This window comes from Gorilla gorilla, chromosome 11 (assembly GCF_029281585.2).
Source record: "Gorilla gorilla gorilla isolate KB3781 chromosome 11, NHGRI_mGorGor1-v2.1_pri, whole genome shotgun sequence".
In the NCBI taxonomy this organism is placed as follows: Eukaryota; Metazoa; Chordata; class Mammalia; order Primates; family Hominidae; genus Gorilla; species Gorilla gorilla.
Genome location: NC_073235.2, coordinates 34,160,070 through 34,178,960, shown reverse-complemented (window position 1 = coordinate 34,178,960; position 18,891 = coordinate 34,160,070). Strand labels below are relative to the sequence as shown.

Genomic DNA, 18,891 nt, shown 5'->3' with positions numbered 1-18,891 from the left:
CACAGCAGCGGCACCAGGGTGAAAACCTGCTGCTCGATACCATCCCGGTTACCATGAAGAGCCAGCCCCGGAGGCCCCTGCGTTCTTGGAAGAGGCCAAGTCATTGCAACCCCTCAAGTGGGCGGGCGATGCACTTGACCCTGAGGACATCAGGTATCAGGCCCACTAGCTCAGGCCGGCATCGGAGCTGCAGCTGCAGTCTAGATGTGGTGCACCCGCAGCAAGTGACTGAACACCCCAGACCAGGCCCGCCCCCCAGTAGCGCAGATACTGAGACCAGACCCCCAGGCAGCAAAATCAGGCGACGGGCCCCGCCAGCAGCCGCTCAGTTTCATCCGTGTGGATACAGAGTGCCCAGTGCCAGGGCCCACGATCCAGGGAGATGTACAAGAGGAGCGGACCTTGAGCCCAGGTGGGCTGTGCGCTCTGCGACCCTGAGGCCATCTAAGGGAAGCTCAGCCATCCAGCGCCAGTGCCAGATCTGCAGCTGCAAACTGCGCGTGGGGCACTGGCAGCAGTGAGGGCGAGTGGGGGAAGGAGCAGCCCCTGACTCTGCCTCCATGCCTCTCCAGCTACCTGATGCTAGCCACACAGACTCCAGGGCCAGAGCCTCAGCGTGAAGCCGGGCCATCCGCGAAGCCACCCAGGTGGCCGCGGAGTGCCCTTGCCAGCACCCTATCTCACTTCCGAGGAGGAGCGGGGCGGGCTGCAAGGCCAGACAGGCTTTCCTTCTCAGGCCGGGCTGGCGGCGCTCCTGCGGTCCTGGGGCCGCCCGGGCGATCCCAAAAGGACCTGCGAGCCCATCGGCGCCCTCCCAGAGCTGCAGCCCCACCTGCCGGCGCGCGCCGCCAGGGAGCGGCTTCCGGGAGCCGGGCAGCAACCTCCGTGCAGGCGCGCGCCCAACGGCTTTGCGAGGCTCACTCGGTCTGAGAGGTCGGAGGCTGCGAGTGTCGCTGCTGAAGGCTGTGGTGGACCGGGCTGGATCTCGGATTGTGGAGTAGATCATAGATTTGGGATCGCGGATTGGGGGTTGAATCGCGGATTTGGGGTTGGATCAGGGATTTGGGGTTGGATAGGGGATTTGGGGCTGGGTCAGCCGGGGTCAGGGGAGGGGGTTGGTGAAAAGGTGACAGGGAGGTCGGCCGGGATCGGAGGAGGGGGGTGGTGAAAAGGTGACAGGGAGCTGCCCCCGCTCAAGAGCCGGAGGTTGGGGGTCTGAGAAGTCACCACTCTGAAGTTATTCGGCTTCAGGAGCCGCAGGGGCCAGACGGCCCAGGGCTCCATAGAACATGTCTACACGGGTTCCGGATACCGAATCCGGGACTCCGAACTGCAGAAGATCCACAGGGCAGCTGTCAAGGGCGACGCCGCGGGGGTGGAGCGCTGCCTGGCGCGCAGGAGCGGAGACCTGGACGCCCTGGACAAGCAGCACAGGTAGCGGGGGCTCAGCCCGTGGTGGGAGGGGGTCCCCAGGCCCGGCTTCCCCGCAGCCCCTGGGATGGGGCCTTGCAGGGCACCGGGCACCCTCAGAGCGGCGGAGCCAAAAGGATTCTCAGCTGTTTTCCATCCCTCATAATTCTCTGGCTGGAGCAGTTGGAGAATTTGAGTGATTTAACTCACAAAGTTAAGCATACACAGTGTTGTTATTTTTAATGTACACGTTTAAAACATGGTTTATATACATTATAGGAGGTGCCTAATGAGAGAACTCATTCACCTATCAAAAATACCGTGAGTTATTTCAGTAGGCAAAAAGTTCTCAGATAAGAGAGCTTACTTGAAAAATATTTACTATACTATATATATATTTTTTCAGATGAAAAGTATGTTTTTATTTTATAGGGAATTCATTACATTTTTATTTTTTTGAGTCGGAGTCTCGCTTCTTTGCCCAGGCTGGTGTCCAACGGCACAATCTTGGCTCACTGCAACCTCTGCCTGCTGGGTTCAAGCAATTCTCCTACCTCAGCCTCCCAAGTAGCTGGGATTACAGGCAGGTGCCAGCGTGCCTGGCTAATTTTTGTATATTTAGTAGAGAGGATGTTTCACCACATTGACCATGCTGGTCTCGAACTCCTGACCTCAAGTGATGTGCCCGCCTCCGCCTCCCAAAGTGCTGGGATTACACGTATGAGCCACCGCGCCCAGCCTATGTTGCTTATTATATATCATAAGATATATATATATATAACTGATACTTATACATATATACCAGATATGTCATATATATCAGTTATATATACACATTAGATGAAAAGTACATTTTCATTTGACAGGGAATTCTTTCAAATCAAATCATCAAACACTATAAAATTGGGCAAAGTACTTTTTTCCAGATCTGCAAGTTACTTGTGTACATAGGAAAAAGTCCTTCGCATTTCTGGTATAAGAATTTAAATTAAAAGAGGAATGAAACAGTTTTCTATCCACAATATTTGTGAGGATGTTTTATACTCCTGCTTAAAGTTTAAGTTGCTGATTACTTTTCAAATAGATAATTTGGTGGTAAGTACTACATTTAAAAAATATGTATGCCCTTTACCCATCAATTCCATTATACTAAAACACCTTTAGGAAATAAAGATACATGCACTTTATTTTTCACAGCACTTATTTTAAAAAGAACCCATAGAATGGATCCTATAAATAAATTTCAGTTGCATCCACAGGATAGAATAATGTGTGACCATTGAAGGTGGCAATAGATACAGAAGTATATTGATGTGCGAAGATGTATTTTGTTATAGCGAGTGAGGAAAAAAAATCAATTAAGTTATACATGTAAACATACTATGGTCTTGTTTTAGCAAAAAATATGTACAAAATATAAAATTTGTAATTTCTGAGCATTTGTATTTTAAGTAAAGTTCTTTTCCTTTTTCTTATCTGTGATTGCTGCAGTGAGCATGTACAAAACTTCTAGTAAAGTTTATTAATAAAGGAATAATCCTTGGAAAGAGAGGAATATGAATCTTATAATATTAAAAATAATTTCTCGCTTTCTATTTTTTATCATTATTGAGTGTATTGTTATCTTCTTTGAACTTTTAGCCACTTCAGAAGTAAAAAGGGAATGTTTTTATCTGTTTCCAGATTTTATTATCTATATATTTTATTATGTACATACGTTTTTCTTATGTATTCATTCAATTTATGCAAACAATGATAGATTAATCATTTCATTTTAATTGTATTCTTTAAAAATAAAAATAACATATAAATAATTACTATTGCAAAAATATTGCTTTATAGGAGTTTATTTAAAAATATTGAACTCCCCAACTGTATTTATCCGTTCTTTCATTCCATTTATTCATCAAACATAACCTGAGTACCTGTTATGTAGCAGACATATTCTGCTATTTCTCAGGACCCTTCTATCCTTAAAAACTTCATGTTTACCTGCCCTGCCTGCACAAGCTGAGAGATTTAAAATAGGAAAATTGGGACTTAATCTCCTTGAAACTTTGTCTCCCAACTTTCAAACAAAAGCATTTCTGAAGTTAGAAAATAGTAGAAGATAACCTTTAACTGCCATTCAAAAGATTATCAGTCTTAAATGCTAATATTAATCATTGGAAAGTCTTATTTGCATATATTCTGTAAGCATAAATATTGAATAAAATGAGCCACATGTATTCATTTGAATCATGAGTTTCCTTTGTCTTCAATTTGTTTGAAAATCAAAGAATTAATTTGTTTAAAAAATGCATTATTATAATTTCAGTGTTCTATCCCCATAGTACCTTTAAGAACTAAAATGTATTTACATGCCAGTTATATGCCTAGAACTGCCCTAGACCTGCTTAGTACACCATATTCTACTTAATGTAAGGTCTCATGGATTGTGAGATGCCCTGCTATTTTATATATAGATAAGATAATTTTTAAAATGCTACCAATTATAGTTATAATAATATAAGTGATATTCCAATGTCAGAAGTGTTAAAATGTGACCTACTCTTTAAGCCATCCTGCAAAGTAGGTATAATTGTGTCTTTTACCTAATTAAAATGTTTTTGTTAAGTAGTAGTAATAGTAACAATTATAATATCTGGCTGGGTGCAGTGGCTCACACCTGTAATCCCAGAACTTTGGGAGACTGAGGTGAGAGGATTGCTTGATGCCAGGAGTTTGAGACCATCCTTGGCAACAAAGTGAGATTCTTACTCTACAACAATTTTTAAATAAATAGCTGGGCATGCTGATTCACATCTGTAGTCCCAGCTACTCAGGAGGCTGGGGATGGAGGATCGCTTGAGCCCAGGAGTTCCAGGCTGCAGTGAGCTATAGTTACATCATTGCACTCCAGCCTGGGCAAAAGAGTGAGACTTTGTCTCAAAAAAACAAAAATCTTACAATTATTGAGTTGTTGTAGGAACTATTCTAAATACGTAGCTTCTCATTTAAGCATCACGGTGGTGTCCTGTGAGATAGCTACTATTGTCATCTTTATTAATGAGGAAGTTGAGACACAGAAAGGCTAAGCAATAGTTGGTAAGTGACAGGGTTTAAAGTAGGACTCAAGCCCTAGTTGAACTGAATCCAAAGACTGAGCTCTTTCTATTCAAATAGGCTACTGTTTTTATTAAGGCAGTGAGCAATAAGAGCTAGTAAGTATTGTGCTTTCTTCAAAAAAATTAAGTATTTGTTTTGAAGGCAGAGGAAAAACATGCTCTTCAATTTTTACAGTTACATGAATGATTGTATGTTTTGAGATGTTGCACTACAGTTTCCTAAAGAGTCCTCTTACTCTCGTAGAACTGCTCTACATTTGGCCTGTGCCAGTGGCCATGTGAAAGTGGTCACTCTCCTGGTTAGCAGAAAATGCCAGATTGATATCTGTGACAAAGAAAATAGAACGCCTTTGATACAGGTATATTAGAGCCAACTCTTTTAGCATGACATGGATTTGATTTGCATACATAGAATTAAAATAAATTGATCTCATTTAAATATAACTAGTTGGTGAAACCTGTGGAATGTTTATTTTGAATTTCTTAGAATTTACAATCTATTTCTTGGTCTAATACGGACAGGCTGTCCATTGCCAGGAAGAGGCTTGCGCCGTTATTCTGCTGGAACATGGCACCAATCCAAACCTTAGGGATATCTACCGCAACACTGCTCTCCATTATGCTGTGTATAGTGAGAGCACCTCACTGGCAGAAAAACTGCTTTTCCATGGTGTAAATATTGAAGCACTGGACAAGGTATAGATCAATCAACTTTCTTTCCAAAATATTTGTTTTAACATTGACATAGGTAAGGGTCAATTTTTTATATTTGGAAGCTCAACCTTTCCCTGAATATTTGTGAATATGTTAAAGGTAAAACCTTTTAATTTTTTTTCCATGCAGGGTTATTCTTTCCTTTTCTTCCCCTCTAATTGGTGTAAAACAACACAGGAAAGAAAACATGCCCTGGAACTAGGCTTTATCTTAAAACTCAAACAAAACTAAAGCAACTTACAATAAGTGGACATGTTGCTGCTGCTGATAATTTTCTGAAAAACTGATGTATCATCTCTCAGTGGCACAAGGCTTAAGAGGGAAAAATGGGTAGGGAAAAGGAGAGCAATGAGAAATATGTAGGTCACTTGGAAATTAGGTAATGAGGGAAAATGCCAAGAAGAGTTTTTTTTGTTTTTTTTTTTTTTTTTTTTTTTAGTTTGTTGTTCTTCCAGTTTATGTGTTGAGATAAGGTGCTCTTTAGCTTTGGGTCTAATAATTTTTGGTTTGAAAAAGAATGAGTTGAAACTTGCCTAGAGATTAATTTCAGGAGGACTCTGAGGAAACCAATTTGGCAGTGAATAGGTGGTGATGAAGTGAGAAAAACTTCAGCAGAAGGTAGGACAAATTATCAACTGACTTATTGCCCATTCTGGCAGAAACAGCCACTTAGATAAGAGTCTAAAGCCTCCTCTCAAACCTAGAATGTCTTGGTGGGAAGGTGGGAGATAAGAAGCTTGTAAATAGCAAAATCAAGTGGGATTTTGAGTTTATTTGTCTGTGTTCTACCCATACCCAGGAAACTTAATTGGAGTTTTAATAAATGACACTATCTCTTACTCTTTTCTCTTTTTGACCACATGTCCAACTGATAAAGGGAGTTAGCCATGAGGGTGAGAGATGAGACTGAAGTGATTGCTGCACCAATTCTCAGAATTGTGCATTACAGTGACCTGACGACATTTTGTTAAAAATCTACAATTGTAGGCTTTCCCTTGAGGATTTTGATGTAATAGACCTAATAAGGCCTGAACATTTTAAAAAATGTTTTCTTGAAGCTGGGAACAGTGACATGTTCCTGTAGTCCCAGCTTGAGCCTGAGTTTAAGTTCAGCTTGAGCAACATAATGAGACTCTTGCCTCTAACAACAATAACAGCAAAAAAAAAAAACAAACAAACAAAAAAAAAAAAACCTCAAGTTTCGGATACAGTCCTGATTAAGAACCCCAGAATAGATAAGTGCAACATATAAATTTCTGTATCTCAAAAACGTAAGAAATCTCTAGAAGAATTGGCATTTGATAGGTGCTACTTCCTTCAAAGTTCTCCTTTTCAGTAATATTAGCCTGACTTATCTGTTTTTCTCTACATCTGTGACTGGGAAGTGAAAGGAAATATTACTGGCAATATATCTCAGCTTACAGAATAACACCTTTTCCTTCCCACCATGAATCCTTCACTAACATTCAGAGAGTCTTTAGAAATTTGCTTATGGGTAATCATTCAATAAGTAGAGGCTGGCCCTTTCGTGATTTGATGCCCCTTTGTCACCATGCACATGATTATGTGTCAACAAACGTTCATTACAAGTTGGGCTTTCTCAATTAGAACAGTAGCAAATCCTAAACTATTCATTTAGTTGAAGTTGTATTATGAACTGGCTCAGTATGTTTGTTAAGTTTATGGAGCTTTAGCATACCCAAAATGTCAGTTTTAAACACTGAAGTCCATGGAGTTAATAAAAATACAGATATGAATTCTTTTAATAATTTAGTTTTAACAGTCCTATGAACCAATTATCTATTTGGTTAACAATCTGGGAAAATTATATACAAATATATTTTAAATGAATAAATGTTGGAAAAATTCTTGAAGTAGGTATTATGAGTCATTTTTGGCAATTTTTATTATATATGAGAGCCTGATTTTTTGGTAAAACATATGATACTGGAGAAAGAAAATATTTTACATGCAAATACTTGGATTATACACAACCATTTAGTAACATATTAATAGCAAATACAAAAACACAAGGGCTATATTCTAATGTGGTACACAGATTTGTTTGTCTTCCTCTATAAGTTGAATCAGCATGTAAAATTTAGAAGACCAGTGTAGATATCTGGACTTCAGGCTTATTCTAAAAAATCAAATCTGGTGTCCCCTGAGTTTCTATCACTGTTTGGTCTGCTGTGCAGAGGTTGCCCCTTTAGAGAAGGCATGTATTCTCCAGTTTGCTACTGTGTCCACCTTAGTATTTTCTTTACTCAGGCAACCTTCCTTTGTCTTTGTAAGTATCTGAGTTTACAACTCCTATGTTATAGTATATTTTGATAAAGATTTCAAGGTTTTTAAGTCAGCATGTATTTGTTATAATATATAGTCTATTGAGTATGTAAATCCTTCAGTTATGGAGTTGAATTTTAGAATTTAGAAGTTTTTGAAACTCTTTTCTTTATATATACCACAAATAATTATCTGCCCATAAGAATGTCTAGAAGCCTTTTTAGGTTATTCCTGGTTATAGTTGGATAATTTATGAATATTGCAGACATTACATCTTTCTCATCAGTGCTCTTCCTTAGAAATGCCAGTGACTTACTGGCTTTTATTATGCCAGAAATAATTCATATGGATCAGTATGAGAACTTTTATTGATAAGCCATTATGTTTTTATTTCTGATTTATATTTTGTCTAAAATAAAAAATAATTTTAAGTAGCCCTTTAAGTGGAAGCCAATAAAAATGGATTTAAAAAGTAGAGCTGCCCTAGGGTCCTGGGATTACCATTATAATTGAGAATAGTATTTCTTACTGAGCTTTGGTTTTTTAAATATTTGTTCTTAAGTTTTTTAAACCTATTTCTCTCACACAGAACATACTGATCTTTCTAACAGTAAAGATAAAAATCTATTCTCTTGTATTAAGGAAAAAACCCATGGACTATTTAATAATAAGGAAAATAAGTGCATTTGAAGCCAATCTCTCTTAATTCAGAGCTCATTTCTGTAGTGACCCATTTGGAGCAGGAGTGCCTGACATTGGCATCTGGGATCCTGACAGCATTGATAGAAGTGAATCAAGCAAGTTTGTACCACCCAGAAGAAACCTCCACCTGCATTGGGAAGCTCTGGCAACTGTACCCCTAAAACTCTTAATTCCTCAAATGTTAATGTTTGCCACAAATAGTATTATCAAATGGGGATTAGGTAAAATTCAAGAGATTTCTTGATTATTGGACATAACATACAGTTTTATAATACTTCTCAAATGCAGATGGTCATGGAGTCTTTCTCTTGGGGTATAATACTTCTGGTAAAGCAAATATTCTTTGGAATATAGTTTAAGAAACACTGCTTTAGTGAGAATAATTTAGATCATTAATTTATGTAAAAAACTTAAAATGTTTGCTACTATGTCTTCGGATTTTGGGGCTATAGAGACAAAAGACACAGCCCTTGCCTCAAGAAGCTCTTGGTTTCAGTGGGAAACAGTGAAATGATTACAATGCACCATGCTAAGTGCAGTGATCAAAGCAAGGATTCTTGGGACTGGTAAACGTTTAAAGTGAGTTTTGGCAATGACCACAGTTAATCCGGGGAGACAGAGGAGGGTTGTTGCAAGGCAAAGTGCAGCACATCAGAAAGCACAGAGGAGTGAGAAGGAAGGGACTGCTTTTCATTTACTTCCTTTCTATACTGTATGTTGAAGTTCAAAGCATCCCAGAGAAGATTTTCAGTTTAGTTGAGAAATATGTAATTTTGTGAATTATTAATTTTTTTCTGCTGTTTCATAGGACAATAATACCCCACTTTTATTTGCCATAATTTGCAAGAAAGAGAAAATGGTGGAATTTTTATTGAAAACAAAAGCAAGTACACATGCTGTTGATGGGCTGAGACAGTACAGTTGTTCTTTTTTAAAAAATAAAACCTGAGTATTCTAGAGTGGTAACAGTCACTCAAGTCAGAAATATTAATAAGAAGATTAACATAATTATTGGCATATAATGAAAAATATCACCACGAATAATCAGGTAGACCAGCAAATATTTGGACTGAGTAACATAAAGAATAGTATATAGTAGGATTCATCTTCTCTTATAATATAGAGTGTTTGGTATTTATAATCAGATGCTTTTTGTACTGTAATCTTTTATTAGCTAAAGGGTTTTGTATTAGCTTTATTAATTTTTTGTTTTTGAGATGGAGTCTCGCTCTGTTACCAGGCTGGAGTGAGGTGGTGTGATCTCGGCTCACTGCATCCTCCACCTCCCAGGTTCAAGCGATTCTCCTGCCTTAGCCTCCCAAGTAGCTGGGACTATAGGTGCACGCCACCATGCCCAGCTAATTTTTGTATTTTTAGTAGAGATGGGATTTCACCATGTTGGCCAGGATGGTCTCGATTTCTTAACCTCGTGATCTGCTCTCCTTGGCTTCCCAAAGTGCTGGGATTACAGGCATGAACCACTGCACCTGACCAGTTTTATTAATTTTTAAAGTGTGGACTTCTAGTTTATGACTACTAGTATTGTCGTTATTATTATTATTGTCATTGTTGTTGTTGTTGTTTTCAGCCTGCAGATAACTCTTATCTGACCCCTAGCTGATTTAACTAGGAAAGCAATGAGGGAATCTTCATCTAAATCTTTGCCTACTTTAGATAAGTGACCTCAGCACAGTTTCTTGGCCATCAAAAGACTATAAGTTAGCAACTTGTATTATGTCTTACCCCAGTGGGACAAGAGGCTTCCCTGTTGTCCCTTTCTTTTAGCCTTGGTGACAATTTACAAAGATGAACACTTGAGCACCCTAGATGCTTATAGACCCAAGCTAGTACATACAAATGGTTATTACATCTACACTGACAGGCAGATATTAAATTGGTAAAGTGTATAGAACTAGCTTTTTAAAAAAGTCTTTATTAAAGTTCTTGAGTGGAGTTATTTCTTTGTTATTTTAGGTCAGCCCTCTTGCTTGCTATACACTATGACTCACCAGGTATTGTCAATATCCTTCTTAAGCAAAATATTGATGTCTTCGCTAAAGACGTATGTGGACGAGATGCAGAAGATTACGCTATTTCTCATCATTTGACAAAGTAAGTGTTTATGTTAAAAATCCAGTTAATACTAAATTGAAGTTTAAAATAATTGCAACTACTCCATCTTATATACATTAGGTGAGAGTTCATAGTTTGGTTCAGATAGTTTGAAATAGCCATGAGTTAGTCTACCTTTTAGCCAGAAATCAAGCAGAAGTCTAGATTAGTTAGAAGTAGAGTGCGAGATTTTTTCTGGATTTTTGAGACATTTAACCCTAGGGATCTCAATGTTGTTCATTTTATTCTGAGTATAATCCCCATGCATGGGATAAAAAGAGCCACATCTTTGATTTCTTTTCCTTTCCTTTCCTTTTTTTTTTTTTTTTTTGTAGAGACAAGGTCTCACTCTGTTTCCCTGGCTGGTCTTGAACTCCTGAGATCAAGTAATCCCCCTGCCTCGGCCTCTGAAAGTGCTAGCCACCATGACTGGCCTGACTTTTCTAATTAGTTATTGAGTCTTGTAATGTCCAATTTAGCAGAAAATCTTGTATTGTCCCCTGGGGCTCTCTCCTGTGCCTTCCTTCTTTGAATTTTCCAAGAAGCTAAGGGGTTTCCTAAGTCCAAGGAAGGCAATCTTTCTTTACAAGTCAGAAGAAGGGGGAAAAGGGGCATTCTAATCATTCTGTTGTTTCCATGGCCTCACTTGCTGTATTATTGTCATTGTGACCGGTCCTGCAATCTGATACTGATTGATCTTTGCCACCAGGATGCCTTCACTGATTCAGACCTCTCAGTTTTCATGGTGATTCATATATACAGGTCAAAGCTATGGTGTTTATTAGTTTATGTACTTGTGCTCAGTCATTGTTCCCAGCACCGTGCTCTGGCAGCTAGGCCTCCTAGCTTTATCCACACAAATATTGAGCAAGTTGATGCTCATCTTACACTAAAAACCTTATTTGGAGCCTGCCTCTTAGCTAGACTTTGCCTAGGCCTTCATGGTATGTTATCCTTTGAGAGCCTTGCTTGTCTTTCCTTTAACCAATATTAGTTGGGATTTTTCTCAATAGTCAGGGATGTTCAAATAATGTTACAGGAAGAGATCAGAGTTCCCTTTCCCTTTTGCTATCAGATGTGTACCTTGAGGCTTTTTTATATCCTGTGCAGCAGCTTTGGTTAGATAGAATGTTCCATGTTATCTTTCCACTGAGTAGCGGGAACCAGCTTGCAGTTGGCCCCTCAAGTAATGTGTCTCTATAATCATGAAAATCTCCTGGGCTACTTGCAGCTCTTCCTCAAGTTTTCAATATATTTTAAAATTCTACCTCACAGGAAGCCATCCAATAAAATTCTCTGAATCTGAAGTAAGTGAGTTGGATTTAACAGAGCTAAGTTTCATCCATGACTCATGAGTATCCATGTATCAAACAGGGCTTTGTACTTATTTCAACAGCACATACTTTAAAATTGGATCAACACAGAGCAGATAAGCATGGCTACTGCCTAAGGATGGCACACAAATTCAGAAAGCATTCCATATTTTACATAGTCCCAGGAAGGCCATTTGACTATTTGTTGAGTAGCTCCAAGGAAGCAGTGTGAGCAAAACCAAAACAGGTGACACGCAATATTGAAATTGTGATTATCACTGTGGAACTATTGATGTATGGTGATCTCTGAAATGGGAACAGAGCTGAGTAATAAGGGGATGTTACATGTTGCTAGTACATGTCTTGGAAATGAGAAAATGTCAACTTGCATTTCCTTCATGGAACTGAAAAACAATCATAGCAGGGTTTTTTCTTGTCTGTTAGTTGGAGAGGAACATGGAGATCCAGCAGCCAAGCACAGACCTGCTGGCTCAGAGTTCGAGGAGGTAGAGAAGGAGTGGTAGTTGTCCAAGCCAGGTTTTGACACCTATTAGTTTTCTGCCCTTGGTATGATTGATGAGCTCAGTGATGAGCTCACTAAATTTATATATGTATATAAATTTAGTAATAAGTTATGAATTAGGTAAAATGTCCTGAATTACAAGCCACAATGAATGCAAGTAATAACCAAAATTAGCACTTAATAACATTTTCTGAAAACTGCAACATTTGAATATTAGAACTTATAGAAAAACACGCACCGAGCATTATCTGGGATTCCAAAATGGTTTCAGCAATAGGGTTCAAGAATAAATTATTCCATTGCTTTACTATTTCTCTGAACATTTAAACATGTAATCTCATTACATCTTCTAAACAACCTAGTGAAGTAAGGTAGCAGAATCCTTATTTTTTAGAAGAAACCATGGAGCCTAAGAGAAGCAACTTGTCTGAAAACAAAATACCTACAGAATGAGGTATTTTGGTTACAGAGTGAGGACTTACTGTGAGTGCAGGACACTTTGCGTGATATCCAGCTAACTAGAGTTAATTTACTGAGCTGTGCTGCTTCCATTTATGGGTACTTCACTTTCTTTTCTTCTTTAATTATAAACTTAAAAAGCTTGTAAGGTTTAAAAATTTGAAGTGTATGGGACCTTAAAATTCTGATATTAGGTCTGATATTGCCTGAAATCATTTTGGAATTTAATATGTTTGGTAAATATTTTTTATTTCAGTATTAAAATAGCAATTTTATTTATTACTTTTGTATACTTAGAATTCAACAACAAATTTTGGAATATAAAAAGAAGATACTTAAAAAGGACAAACCAGGTAAGGCTTCTGGTAGTGAATTTCTTACTTCTCTTGGTGGTCCTACTCTTGATAAGAAAATAAGAAGTAAGATGTAAGATTATGGTAGTGTCAGTCAAAAAAGACCAGTTTAACAATGTGTGTAAATTGAATGTGTATATATGTATATACATATGTAAATTAATTTTTTAAATTTAACTTCTTTAGTTTGAAATTCAGATTTGTTTAAGAAGGTAGTTGTAGCTAATTTATAATCTCAAACATTATTGTCTAAAAACATTCATTTATTTAATTATGATCCATAAAATCCTACATAATATTTTTGCATAAATAAGAAAAAAGATTTTTAAGTTAGTATGTTGTATGTTTCCTCTATAGTCACATTATAACAAATTGGACTTGTTATACAAATGGATCTTCTATTTCATTTTTATAATGAATTGTTTACATTTAGTAAACAAATAACTAGAGTTGACACATGAATAATGTGGGGGTGAGGGACCCTGATCCCTGTGCTGTTGAAAATCTGAGTATAACTTTTGATTCCTTCACCTTAGCTACTAATAGCCCACCATTGACTGGAAGCCTTCCTGATAACATAAACGGTTGATGAACAACTATTTTGTTTGTGCTGCATTATTATATACTATGTTTGTACAATAAAATAAGCCAGAGAAATGAAGCTGTTAGAAAGGAAGTCATCAGGAAAAACATATTGACTTTTCATAAAGCATTAGTAGATCCTGGCAAAGGTCTTTATGATCTTCAGGTTGATTAGGCTGAAGAGGAAGAGGGGAGGTGGATCTTGCTGTCTCCGCATTGCAGAGGCAGAAGAAAATCTGCATATAAGTGAATCCCTGCAGTTGAAACTCTTGCTGTTCAAGGGTGAACTGTATTACATATTGATTTGTGTCACTAAGAAAGTAACTATCTTTAGAACAAGGAACTCAGCAATCCCTTTCTGGTACCATAAATAAATGGCAATAAGAACTGTAGAACTGAACCAGCGGGTACCCATACAAATAGGAGATTATTTTTTTAAGATAGCTACTGAGCACAGAAGATGGAAAAGCAATTCCTTTGTGAGAAGCACAAGTTGTATTACATATTCTTACACAAGCAAAATGATTTTATCTGTCATAGTTTACATATGTACACATACATACACGCACATGTGCACACACGTGTGCACACAGACACAAAGTTGAAAGTCCTGCTGATTCTTAAGGACCAAATCCAACTGTTCACAGAGAGCGGTGGATAACACATCCTACGGTTTGGATGCAATTCTTTTGACTTTTTGACTTGTTTTGCAATGAACTGCCTTTAATGGGTTTAAATCATGTTTTTAGTGTTATAAGAAATGAAGAAAAAGATTAGAAGCAAGTAAACGGGAACTCTATGGTCAGTAGTAGACTATAATAGTATACTCAATAGTCATAGGTTTTTCTCCAGTTATACAATTTACTTGAATGATGCACAATTAATCAATTATTATTATCATAGGAGATGGGGTCTCTCTATGTTGCCTGGGCTATAATACAGTGTCTATTCATTGGTGCAATCATAGCTCACTGTAGCCTTGAACTCCTGGGCTCAAGCAGTCCTCCTACCTCATCCTCCTAAGTAGCTGGGACTACAGTTTTGTGTGGTTACATCTGGCCTGATACACAATTATTTATTTGTTTATTTATTTTTGATACAGGGTCTCCCTCTGTTTCCAGTACTGGCATGCAGTGGTGCCATCTTGGCTCACTGCAACTTCTGCTTCCTGTACTTAAATGATCCTTTCACTTTAGCCTCCCAAGTAGCTGGGACTACAGGCAACCACTACCACACTTGGCTAATTTTCTTTTTAAGGGTGTTTGTTTGTTTATTTGTTTGTTTAATAGGTGAGGTGTCACTATATTGCCGAGGCTGGTCTGGAACTTCTGGGCTCAAGTGATCCTCCTGCCTCAACCTCCCAAAATGCTCAGATTTACAAGTGTGAGCCACTGCACCTGGCCTGCACAATTATTATAAAAAGGAATGAAGCCCAGTTGAGTTGCAGAAAATTGACTATTTTTTCATTTTTTTTCTAAAAATATTCATATTGTAGAACATATTGTCAATCACCCAGATTCTCTATTTTTTGTTTGGTTAAAAGAGGATTGCTGCTTATTTCACATTATTTTCTGACATTATTGTTTCATTTATTCCTTTTATGGTTTTATTCAATTGGATAGATATAGAAATACAAGAATCTCCAAGTCAAATATCAAGGGCAAAAAAGAAAAGAAAAACAGATTAGGGAAAGTTATACTGTGAAATAACCATCTGATTACAGTTACATATATCATATCAACTTAATACAAATCTTACACAATGCATTTGTGTCAAGATTTCCCAAGACCACCCCAGGTTTGTTGGTTCATTAGAAGGACTCGCAGGACTCAGCAAATAGTCATACTCAGATCTTTAATTGATAACAAGAAAGGGGACAAGCGAAATTAGTAAAGGAAAAAGTGCATGTGGTCAATTCTGGAGGAAACGAGGCACAAGCCTCCACGAGTTCTGTCCTGTGGAGTTCCCAGGATCTGCTTAATTCTCCCAGGCTCACATTTTGACAACATATGTGCAGCGATGTCTACCAGTACCAGAGTCTCATTAGAGACTAAGTGCCCAAGTTTTTCTATGGAGGTTACTCTCCCTCTCATGTACCCAAATTCCAGACTCTTACAAGGAAAGCAGCTGTTCAGAGAAAACACACTGTTTCTACAAACACTTTAGATACAGTGAGCCAATCTTCTCAGGGAATGGTGGAAACCCTCCCAATTCCAATTTCCTAAACACCAGCCAAGGGCCAGCCTTGCATGCAGGCCTTTCTAAGGATGGCAGTCTCTTGCCTGTTATATGAAATCTTTTCTGCACACTTTGTATAGCCCCAACTTAATTTTTGGTGTTGTTTTAAAATTTTATTTTAATAACATAATATTATAAGATAAGGTAACTTGGTACTAATTTCTGTTGTATGATCCATCTTAAGTTGCAGTGCTGGTTACTTTTTTGACTTTCGGTGACGAACAGCTATTTGTACATAAGTTACCATAGCAATGTTAGGTAATTATAATCTGTCCTATTTATCTCATTTACCTTTCAGTAAAATTGTTAAATAAGCAAAATAATTTCTGAGTTAAAATTAGAATAAAAATTGTCTTTTATTTTGATTACATGAATAACCTAGTTTTCATATTGTGCTAAATCCCTGCTTAGAATTATGAAATAAGATAAAATATTCAATCATTTTTATCAATATTTTCTTACCTAAGCATGCAATTAAATTTATTTATTTTATATATTTTATATACTTCAATTTGAGAAATAATGACCACATGTTGTTACTTTGGTCTTCAATGATCTCTAATTTTTAGGGTCACCCTGACTTGCTTAAATATATCATAGCAACAGGTTCAGTGAATATCTTTATTTTTTATTTTATTTACTTATTTTTTTTGAGACAGAGTTTTGCTCTTGTTGACCAGGCTGCAGTGCAATGACACAATCTTGGCTCATCGCAACCTCCACCTCCCAGGTTCAAATGATTCTCCTGCCTCAGCCTCCCAGGTACCTGGAACTACAGGCATGCACCATCATGCCCGGCTAATTTTTTGTATTTAGTAGAGATGAGGTTTCACCATGTTAGTCAGGCTGGTCTCGAACTCCTGACCTCAGGTGATCCACCCACCTCGGCCTCTCAAAGTGCTGGGATTACAGGCATGAGCCACTGCCCCCAGCCATCTTTTTTACTTATTTATTTTAATTGTTGTTCTGGAGATCCTGGGATGCATAGACAGTGAATATCTTTTTTGTTTTTTGAGATGGAGTCTCACTCTGTCTCCCAGGCTGCAGTGCAGTGGTGTGATCTTGGTTAACTGCAACCTCTGCCTTCCAGGCTCAAGCGATTCTCCTGCCTTGGCCTCCTGAGTAGCTGAAATTACAGGTGCCAGCCACCATGCCCAGCTAATTTTTGTATTTTTATTAGAGATGAGGTTTTGCCATGTTGGCCAGGCTGTTCTTGAACTCCTGACCTCAGGTGATCCACCCACCTTTGCCTCCCAAAGTGCTGAGATTACAGGCATGAGCCACTGAGCCCAGCTGAATATATTTTTTAAATCAATAACCTTATTTCTTAGAGCAGTTTTAGGTTCACAGCAAAATTGAGAGGAAGGTACAGAGATTTCTCATATATCCCATGCCTCCCACACATGCATAGCCTCCCCCATTATTAGTATTTTACACCAGAGAGTGGTACATTTGTTACAACTGATGAACTTACATTGACACGTTATAATCACTCGAAGTTCATAGTTTACATCAGGCTTCACTTTTGATGCTGTACATTCTGTCAATTTGAACAAATGTATAATGACATGACATGTATCTATTACTGTAATATTATTGACAGAACAGTTTCACTGCCCTAAAAATTCTCTATGCTATGCCTGTTCATCTCTCCCTTTCTCCCTAGCAACTCGTGGCAACCATTGATGTTTACTCTGTCTTCATAGTTTTACTTTTTTCAGAAGAGTCATATAGTTGGAATAAGAAGAGTGGATATCTTTTTGAATAGTTAAAAAATTAAAGCTCCATGGCAGTTGAATGTAGTCATTTAAGATGTTCTTTGTCCTTTTGTTTTTCTTTTGCTTCTTTATCATTGTAAAGAATGGTATATTCTGATGAGATATGCTTTACATACTTAGAAAACATGATTTGTATACATATGTGGCACATAATAGAAAGGGTTGAGGAAAAGGACACCACGCCATACCACACAGCACAACCTGGAGCATCTTGCTCTGTGAGGTGGGTCCAGATAAGCTCTCTAGCAATGGAAGGGGACAAGTGCAAAGGGTTGTACTTTATAAAACTGGAATCACAAAGTCTTTCATACTTATCTTCAGTTGGAAATAAGACCAGGCAGTGAATGCTATTAGGTAAATATATAAGTTCCTCACTGATCCTCTTCATTTGAGGGATGAGGTTGACAACAGCCTGTATTATGATGACACGATTCACCTACAACTAGATTCTGTCGTGAGGGATGACAAGGGAGTTTTGCTTTATGTGAGGTGAAAATTTTTTTTCTCCCACTAGGGAGAAGGGCAAGCATTAGAACATTCTGATAGTAAAAGGGCATTGATAGTTTTCTTTCTATATATTTTTTCACATCAGATAATACTGCCCGGCAGCCTGCCACACCTCCCCAGTGTTTCTTCAGCCTCTCTCTGAATGTGGATAAGCTCTTAAAGGAGTAATCTTTCCAGTGGTTCTTTCTGTGGGAAGTAAAATGACAGGTGAATTTGGGCCTTGTTATACGTAGGCCAGAGCAAATAGCTACAACTAAAGAAACCACCCAGCACTTTCCCCAGAAGAGTATTAGCCAGAGTAACACACTGATCTCTCTTGAGGTCTTCTCCGCTGGTGGCTGGAAAGTATTTGCAAGGATTCTTGTTTCTGGTCTGAGTCCTATGTTTTGCTGGTTTCTGGTGATAGCGTGTTTTATTCTAAACTAAACAGTTTGAACTGAAGAACTAGAGAGGCTGTATTGTGTTATAACAAAATAAGTGCAGTAGCTCCCCCTTAACTGTGGGAGATACATTCCAAGACCCCCAGTGGATGCATGAAACCATGAATAGTACTGAATCACAAACTGTTTTTCCCTATACATACATATCTATGATAAATTTTAATTTATAAATTAAATTAAATCTGATGTTATCTGTAGATAGGTTGTGAGAATTGAATTGTGTCATCAGCAGGAATGATTGCTTACTTGTTGGTGGGGAAAAACTCTCCACACATTTGGTCACAGAAGCCTTCTTTGTTGATGATTGTTGCTGTGGTGTGACAGCAGAGAAAAACTTGTCAAGTATGTCTTTCTGCGCATATAGTGG

The 18,891-nt window shown here is 38.2% G+C and overlaps 1 non-coding gene and 1 pseudogene across 1 annotated transcript; both read left to right on the top strand.

Moving 5' to 3' along the window:
• Positions 1 to 53: 53 nt before the first annotated feature.
• LOC101153287 (putative ankyrin repeat domain-containing protein 20A2) overlaps positions 54 to 18,891 on the top strand; it is a 49,904-nt pseudogene continuing 31,066 nt past the window's right edge.
• On the top strand, positions 11,712 to 11,818 carry LOC115933813 (U6 spliceosomal RNA). The gene has a single exon (XR_004069667.1). It is a non-coding gene; the product is annotated as a U6 spliceosomal RNA (small nuclear RNA).